The following is a 9,141-nucleotide window of genomic DNA, read 5'->3' on the forward strand; positions in this document are numbered from 1 at the left end:
TTCTCCACCATCCAGTCAGAGTTGAAGAAGCTTCTTGGTCAAAGAAAAACAAGAAAGTCCTGTTGTCTCTTGAAAAAAGCCCCTTTGGGCCAACAATATTTAATATTTCAAAAAAAGCAAAATGTTTTGGTCGTTAGTGGCTTGGGACAGCGAAAGAAAAAAAGAAAAATGAGCTATTGAAAATGATTATATTGTATTGTTTTTCTTTTTTCACTTTGTTTCAATGTCCCTCTTTTCCGCACCTGCGCGTGCTTTACTATTGTCTTGAAGAACGGCTGAATGTGTAGGAAAAAAATTCATATTAAGGAGAAAAAGAAAACCCACACAGCTACAACTGCAAAAGGACTCAAATAGTCCCCTCTCTTCAGGAAAAATATATATACAAAACTCCTCCACAGAAAAGCTCTGCCGGGCAACCCAAATGGTGGCTGGACAGGACTCCAAAACAAAAACATGAATTTGCATTTTGTATCATAAATACCATTAACGATTCTCGCTCTCCATTTTGTGAAGCTTCCTCAGTATTTGATTCTTGGGATTCGGAGTTAAAGCTACGAATGTTTCCTGAAAACATCATTTTCCCTTGCTGTTGTACTAAATTTAAAACTGAACAAAACTATTCCTCTCTGGTTGCACATCCCATGTATACATCTCCACATCAGCTGCCACAAGATGCTATCATGTGACTGCTCTGAGAGGACACACAACCATCTTAAGTTTTGAAGGAACAGGCCAAATCTTGGCTACCCCGTTGTCAGGAATAGCTTGTCCATCTTGTGACTTTTGGCTCCGTTATCGGCAGAGAAATTTGAAATAGTTTTTGCTTTCTCCTGTTCTTTTTAAACCCTTCTCCCACTCCCAAAATACAGGTTATGACCACAAGTGAGCCCATAATTTCGGTTGTGTAGTGAGACCCTTGTTAGGTGAATTTTGCCTCATTTTACCACCATTCTGGCTACCGTTGTTAAGCAAATCATTGCAGTTGGTAAGTTAGTAACATGGTTGTTAAATGAATCTGGCTTCCCCATTGACTTTGCTTGTCAGGAGGTCGCAAACATTGCAACCGTTGTAAATATGAGTCGGTTGCCAAGTGTCTGTATTTTGATCACCTGACCATGGGGATGTTACAACGGTCGTAAGTGTGAAAAATGGCCATAAGTCCCCCTTTTTCAGTGCCGTTGTAACTTTGAATGGTTACACAATCATATGAGATTTAGCTGGAAAGGACGAAATAAAACTCCAAGACGGGCCCTGCAAAGATCAATTCTAAAAGAGGATGAACTGTAGATCTCAAATGGAAACTGGGGTTCTTTTTCAAAGAAAAGAAGAAAGAAGACACATCCCTACAAATTCTCTGGGACACAGCAAAGACTTACATGAGAGGGATGGCCATAGCATACATGGCAAAAAATAATAATAATAAAGAAAAAAAGCAACAACAGAGAACCCTAGAAGGAGAGTATAAAAGATTGGAAACAGAACTCCAGGAAGAACCACACACACAAAAAAAAGAAATTTAAAACAGCAAACGGACCTAATCAAACACATCTACTTGAGAAAGAAGAACTACCACGACAACTAACAAAGACAAAACAAAACTTCTTCGAGAATGCCAATAAACCGGGAAGATGGTTAGCCTATAAACTGAGGAAACAGAGAGAAAAAAAGGTTGAATCACCAAATTACAGAATGATCAAGGGAAGATATGCCATCAGAAAGAGGAAAAAATTAATAAAAATTCAGGGGTTCTCTGAGGAATACTTACATTTCTTGAAGTTCCTTCGGGGCTCCTTGAAACTTTCATTTTAAATCCAACTTCCACTTATTGAAAGCCACACTTCTGGATTTTGAGCACTTCACTTTTGAATATGTGTCCTTGTTTAGAAGTTTTGAACAAAGAGGTCCTGCCTGGATTCCATGGTTTCCAACCACTGAGAGTTTTTATGATAAAAGGTAGATCCAAGTGTCTTTTGGGATGCCCTCGGTCCAAGAATAAAATTGAGATGAGGCTAATTCGTGTTGCAAAAAACAGCTTTTTCTTGTCACTGAATTGCTGATATGGTTCCAGTAACGTTGCGTTATCTTTTTTAATGATTTTTTTTTTTGGTTCAGAGTTTCACTATTCACCTCTTCCTGTGCTGCGGGGTCTAATTTGATCTTCCTTCCTGTTTGCTGCATAGGCTACAAGGCAACCTGGTGCAGTGAGGTAGCCACCAAGGAGCAACGTAACGGAGTGTGAACCACAGTGGCTTGGTTGATGCTACCAGACTGTGGCAAAAAGGAGGAGGAAGAAGGAAGGAAAGAAGGAGGAGGAGGAGGAGGAAGAGGAGAAGGACTATGGGGTTCTTGGTGATAACTGAGCTTGGTTTTCTTGCAAATGTTTCATGACCCAACTAGGTAGCATCATCAGTGCTAGTAGAAGGTAGGGTTTGTGGAGAGGAAGAGGAGGAGGAGGAGGAGGAGGAGGAGGAAGAGGAAGAGAAGAAGAAGAGGAGGAAGAAATTATTATTATTATTATTATTATTACTATTACTATTACTATTATTGTCACAACTACCATCTGCCTGTAGCAAAGAACTGGTGGGATCATAAGCATGAGAAAGTGGTTGAAAATGAGCATGGAAAACTACCGTGGGACTTCCAAACACAGACTGAGAAAGTTTTGGAACACAACACCCCGGATATCACAATTGTGGAGAAGAAAAAAGTGTGGATCGTCAACTTTGCCATACCTGGTGACAGCAGAATCGACGAGAAATAATTTGAAAAAGTCACCAGATATCAGGACTTGAGAATCGAACTGCAGGGACTCTGGCATAAACCAGTGCAAGTGGTTCCATTGGTACTCGGCACACTGGGTGTGATTTTACTTTTAAGTAAAATTTTACTTTTAATAAAAACAAGCCTCTGTTATCTGAAGCAGGTCTTGTTTTCATTTATGGAAGGTCTCTTAGGAAGTTGCTAAGCAAGCTGTTATCTTTATCTAATAGGTTGGAAATACAGTAAAAAATGTCTTAAATCATTCATGCAAAACGGTTTTTATTTTTAATTTTATCAAGAATTTCCTTTTTCCCATGTTTTTAATTTTATCCACTTTCCTTTTTTTCATTTCACAATCATATCCATCCACAGAGTTAGTATGGTGAATGAAACCAGACCTGTTTGGTCTTTTGGAGCAGGGATCACCAACCTTTTGGACCTCAGGCACCACCAAACTCATAATTTTAAATCCCAGGGACCACTAACAGGTTCTGTGGGTGTGGCCTAATTTGTGGGTGTGGCTTGGTGGTTGTGACTGGCTGGGCATGGCTTGTATGTAAATATTATAAATATTTATATAAATATTTAATTTTTTATTTAAAAAAGAGCAACTTTTACCCAAAATCAGGCAAAGCAGGCAGGCAAATTGATTTGCTCAGAGAATCACAGATTCATTCAGAGATCTATCTGCCATTGGCTAGCTCAGACTGTCACATAAAATTATAATATTTGCTAGCAAGCAAACTCACAAAATTAACTCACAACACACCATGTATGTAAAGATTGAATTTTTTATTTTTAAAAAAACCAATTTTTACTCAAAATCAGGCAAAGCAGGCAGGCAGATTGAGTTGATCACTGAATCATTCAGTTATCTATCTATCTGCCATCGGCTAGCTCAATCTGTCACATAAAATTTGCTTGCCCTGAGTCTGCACTGAATAATAGAACCTTCAGTCCTAAGGGAGGTTCGGCTGTGCCCAAAAGCAGAGCCAAAGATCTAAAGACTAGCTAGAAAGCAAGAAATTTCCTGCTTCCTGTCTAATCTAAATCTCCCAGCTGATGGTCAGAAAAAGGAAAAATAGCAATTTAGCAGGCAAGTTTGCCAAGTAAGGAGTGAGTGGGCAGGGAGGATTCCCACGAGCCATGTGGGTGGCGCAGCCTTGTGTTTCTGCGCAGCCCGGATTAATTGCTTTGGGGGAGGGGTGCTCTGGGGGTGAGATTTCTCTGCATTCCACCAAAATTTTCTCACGGACCACCAGTGAGCCACTGCCCACTGGTTGTCGACCACTGTTTTGGAGCAAGGAAAAATTCGTCTCCATGGGCTGAAAACTACTTGATTCCATTCTGGTTCATATAATTAATGGATGGCTAGCTGGTTATTTTAAAATTCACAACTTTTTAGGAATCAGTGACCCTAGGTTCAAACACAGAAAGCCAACCAGTTTGCTGATGATGCATAATTGGGCTGGATCCAGATGTTACTAACAAGATATTGTCTATCGAAGTTCAGCTTACATGCTTTGTCTACCCCAATTCGACCTCTGTTTTCCCATTCTTTGGTAACCATCAGGCGTGCTTTGAACAAACAGATATTACGTAGACATTGGGTATTTGATTGGCTTCCTCTTCTTGGCATTCTCCAGATGTGCTAGTGTTTCAATACCCAGCGACTGGAATGCTAGAAATTTTATTTATTTATTCTGCAACTGTACATGGCCACCCCTTTAACCAAATAATTCTGGACTGAACCAGGGGGTCAATCTTTGGTCAGAGTAGATAAAGTTACATCTCCCAAATGGGTGAAGTAGTTTATTTGATTTTTTTTTAAAAAAAAATATTGTGGTAAGTTGATTTTAGACCTTATGCTACGGTTTCCACCACCTTCCTGTTTTAAAATGGCAAGAAATGGCTTCTTCAGTTTTCAGCAGTCAGAGTGCATTCATATTTGCAAAAAAACAAATGGTTGCAGCACGCCTGGTCCTCAGTTGAACTGACAAACTTCACTCAATTCAAGTGTGCCGCTGAGCATTAAAAAGCAATGTGTTTGAAGTCAAATTGTGTTGAATATTGTGTACTCTGAAAATGGTTGCTCATTCAACCTAGGTCCCTTTCTTTCTTTCTTTCTTTCTTTCTTTCTTTCTTTCTTTCTTTCTTTCTTTCTTTCTTTCTTTCTTTCTTTCTTTTTCTTTCTTTCTTTCTTTCTTTTTCTCTCTTTCCTTCCTTCCTCCCTTTTCTTCTCTCTCATACACACTCCCTTCCTTCCTCTCTCCAAGATTATCTCTATATTAATCAATCCATCAACGTTATATCCAGCCAGCCAGCCAGCCAGCCTAGGTCAGCTATCTTCCATCTCCTTGTCACTTTGCTCAGATGGCTACAGACTTGTGGCACGAGAGCTCTCACTTCAAATCAGGCTGTAGACAGGATGCAGAAAACCACATGCAAAGAAGAAGGGGGAGGCAGGGACATTTTATGACATGTCACATCTATAACAAAGCAGGGGTGGTGGTGGGACCGGAATGCATCAAATCAGCTGCCCAATTGAGCTTAGGAGAAACAAACTGTCATTGACAAGGTTTCCAATCAGGTAACCAATTGCTGCCAGTTAGAAAACCTTATTAACATGCCAGTTGTGATATCTGTAAAGTCAGGAGTGTTGCGTGTCAACTCATAAAACTTTTTATTTGTTTTATTTATTTATTTTGATTTGTCAATCGCTTACAAGATAATAGGTATAAGTATATAGTTTTGAATACACGAGATAGATACTTATAAGAAAAATAAAAGAAACAATAGGACAGGGACGGTAGGCACGTTGGGGCGCTTATGCACGCCCCCTACAGACCTCTTAGGAAAGGGGTGAGGTCAATAGTAGATAGTCTAAGGTTAAAGTTTTTGGGGTTTGGGGAAGAAATTACAGAGTCGGGTAGAGTATTCCAGACATTGATCACTCTGTTGCTGAAGTCGTATTTTCCGCAGTCAAGTTTGGTGCGGTTAACCTTGAGTTTATATCTATCGTGTGCTCTTGTATTGTTATGATTGAAGCTGAAGTACTCATTTGCAAATAGGACATTGCAATGCATGATTTTATATACTATACTTAGATCAGACCGAAGGCGGCCTAGTTCTAGGTTTTCTAGGTCTAGAGTTTCGAGTCTGGTGGCATAAGGTATTCTGGAACGAGCAGAGGAGTGGAGAACTTTTCCTGTGAAATATTTCTGGACTTTCTCAACTGTGTTAATATCAGATACGTAATGTAAAGTTCTAGGGTCTTTTTAGAGTTGCCAACAGAAAGGGAAGGGGGAGCAGTGCGGCAGCTTGCAAACCAAAAGTACATTCCATGTTTTTAAAGATAGTAACCAGGTGACTGCCGTGCAAAATTCTAACTGGAGAGTATGATTGATGACTCTTGGCTATGGATGTGTCCCATTGGAGAATATGAATTACAATACACCCAGGGGTGGGGTGGGGGAAAACCAGGGTCAAGGGTGACAGTGAATGATGTGTCTCAGAGTTGGCTGCACCCAGGCAGTGCCGGACATGTTAACTCCCAATAATTCCTTTTGAAGTTTTGGAAGTTTGGCTCGAGACTCGTGATTTAAATGGGGGTCACTGCTGGAACATTGTAAATGTGGGGAAAATCCAAGAAGGGCAAAAGCAGGTTTAGCTGGTCAATGTGGAGGCCTGGGAAAATACCGTGGAGTGTGAGGGTTTCTTCTTATAAGAGAAAGCAGTTGTTAGTCCTACTGGAAGGACCAGATCAGGAAATCAGGCCTACGGGAAGACTACTTTCATTGAGTTGGCTGTATGAACACAATCTTGCCATTCTGTTTGTGTGGACCTTACGCCCCTTTATACTCCGGTGAATTGGTGTGTGTGTGTGTGTGGGGGGTGTTTTTCTGGGCTGCTTTTAAATGTTATCATATCATATTGGACTTAAAAACCATTCCAGCTCCTTCTGCTTTGATTTCTGCATCTTTTCATTGAGGTCATCATGTGGACTTTCTTCAATGGTGGATTTATAGGGCTGGATCCAACATCTTTTGAAAAAAGAAAAACCTACAGTAATAGCTGTATAGATTTTATTCCAAGGATCAGCTCTAGGGAACCCAAACTGAACTGTATTTAGTGAGTAGATGAGTAGATGAGGTTGAAGAAATTAGTTTCTGCGCTGACTAAGAGCCACCTCTTCAGAAAGCAGATTTTCATTTGCTTTTCTGGATCCTTTTAGATCTCTTGATGTTATGGGTCCTGGCCTCTTATGAAATTGTGGTTTCATTCCAGGAAAGGGCTACAGCTTTTAGTAAATGCTTGCCCACTCGATCAAGCTACTAAAGAAACCCCCACGCCTCCTTAGCAATTCAGTAGCAGCTGGGGGTTTTCTGGAGCAGAATTCTGGAAGCTGAAATCCAGCTGCTTGAGTTGACACTGTTCTTTAGCCACGTTTCCAATCTCAGACATTTTTAATGATTTCATGGTGCGCGGTGGAGCCAAGAACGCCATCTTTTTATTGAATTTCAAACTAGGTGTCCAATAAAATAAAAACCTTGCGTGTCACAGAACCACTGCAGCGGATAAGTACTGTAAATAAAACATTAAGGCTGCGTTTCTAACGGGAAGGAGGAGCTGGTTATGTTTGCATAACGGGAAATCTGGGTTCTGTTCGGAAAGCATTTGCCTCAACTCACGTAAGATGTTCTTAAAATGCTGCTTGCAAAAGCGCGTTGTCTTTGTTACCCTCTAATTCTGGAACAAAGTGGTGGAGTGTAACTTTTGCTTTGAACCGAATCAAATATAATAGGGTTTAGTTTGCCTTTGGGGGGAGGGTTGGGGTGTGTGTGCAGTGGCTCAGTGATTAAGACTGGAAAGCCAGCACCCAAGTTTGAGACCCAAGTGCCGCGTGAGCTCCAGTCCTTATCTCAGCTCTTTTCAACCTAGAAATTCCAAAGCATGCAAATGTAAGTAGATAAATAAGTACCACTTTAGTGGGAAGGTAACAGTGCTTTGTGATGTTATCCTGGTCACATGATCACAAAAATGCCCTCAGACAGTGCTAGCTCAATGACCTTGAAATAGAGATAAACACTGCTCCCTATAGTTGTCAATAAACAGTGGAGTAAAATGTGCAGAGAAAAAAAAGAAAGTATATTCAGGCTTTGTAGACTTCTAGAACCACTGCAATGCTTCATATTCTGCAGATTTTTCCATCAAACTGGTAGGCTTGTTCAGAAAGGACTCCATCCATCCTCTTGGGAGGTTCAAAATCTCATTTTGAAAAAGTCTGCGTTATTGAACAGACTAGTTTGCTGGGCTCACATGATATGCCATGCTATATAAACCATGGTTTACACAACCACAGGGACAGTGCTCATGTACTACATGAAATCAAAGCTAAACGAAGCAGAGTTTGGCTCAGCAAGATGTCTGAATCCAGTCCATGAAAGAATGTCAGTTCAAATTAAAATCTTCTGGCTTCGGGACTCAAAAGAAGCATCAACTAATTAACTATTCAATATGCAGACTGGAAAATCTAATTCCAAGGGTAAGCAGAGAAATACCCAATTATTTAATTACAGCATAAGAGCCTTTTACAAGATAGTTGAAGAGGCGTTACATTATTTTATTCAAACAAAATAGGAAGTTTTCACCCATAACACTACAAGGATACGAGGGATTATCCTCAAGTGACAAAACATCAAGTTAAAATTTAAGAGTTTTAAACTGAGGCAAGCTTTGTTTTAACGCAGCTGCAAATCTGTGGAGTCCCATTTTGAATCTGTATGAGGTCTGCCTTCCACTCACTGCATAGAAATTTCTCAGAATAGGTGCTAAAATAGCTTGAGGATTCATGTGCTATTTTCCTACGAGGCCATTTATGAATTGATGGACGTGTATGAATCCTGCATGCTTGTTTTAATGCATTTTTCAGGGATGTATCAGGTAGCAATGGAAACCCACCCCACCCAAATCTGTTTTTAGGAGTCCTGGCTCATTTTACAATTGAACATGGGCCCATTTACAACTATGGTGAAGTTTGTAAAGTTTGTGGCTTATGTTTCCATTTTTGCTTCATCATCTTGTTTCATAAACCACCCAAGACTTATTTATACTGAGAAGTGGAAGTTATACATGTATTTATTCCATCAATTGTATCTGCCTTGGTAAGAATTATTCAAGTAGCTTCGTAACCAACCTTTTCTGAAGAAATGAGATTTTTATTTAGCCAATTAAGGGGACACACACACGCTATTCCCCCCTCCCAGTGACTGTATGAATAAGGCCATGAATAAACTAAATTCTACAGATTTTAGCTGTTTGCCATAAATATAACGGGACATTTGATACTTGTCACAATTAGCTTGGCTTGTCAGGTTGACT

This window comes from Pseudonaja textilis, chromosome 14 (genome assembly GCF_049901715.1).
Source record: "Pseudonaja textilis isolate UNSWEBS1 chromosome 14, rPseTex1.2, whole genome shotgun sequence".
In the NCBI taxonomy this organism is placed as follows: Eukaryota; Metazoa; Chordata; class Lepidosauria; order Squamata; family Elapidae; genus Pseudonaja; species Pseudonaja textilis.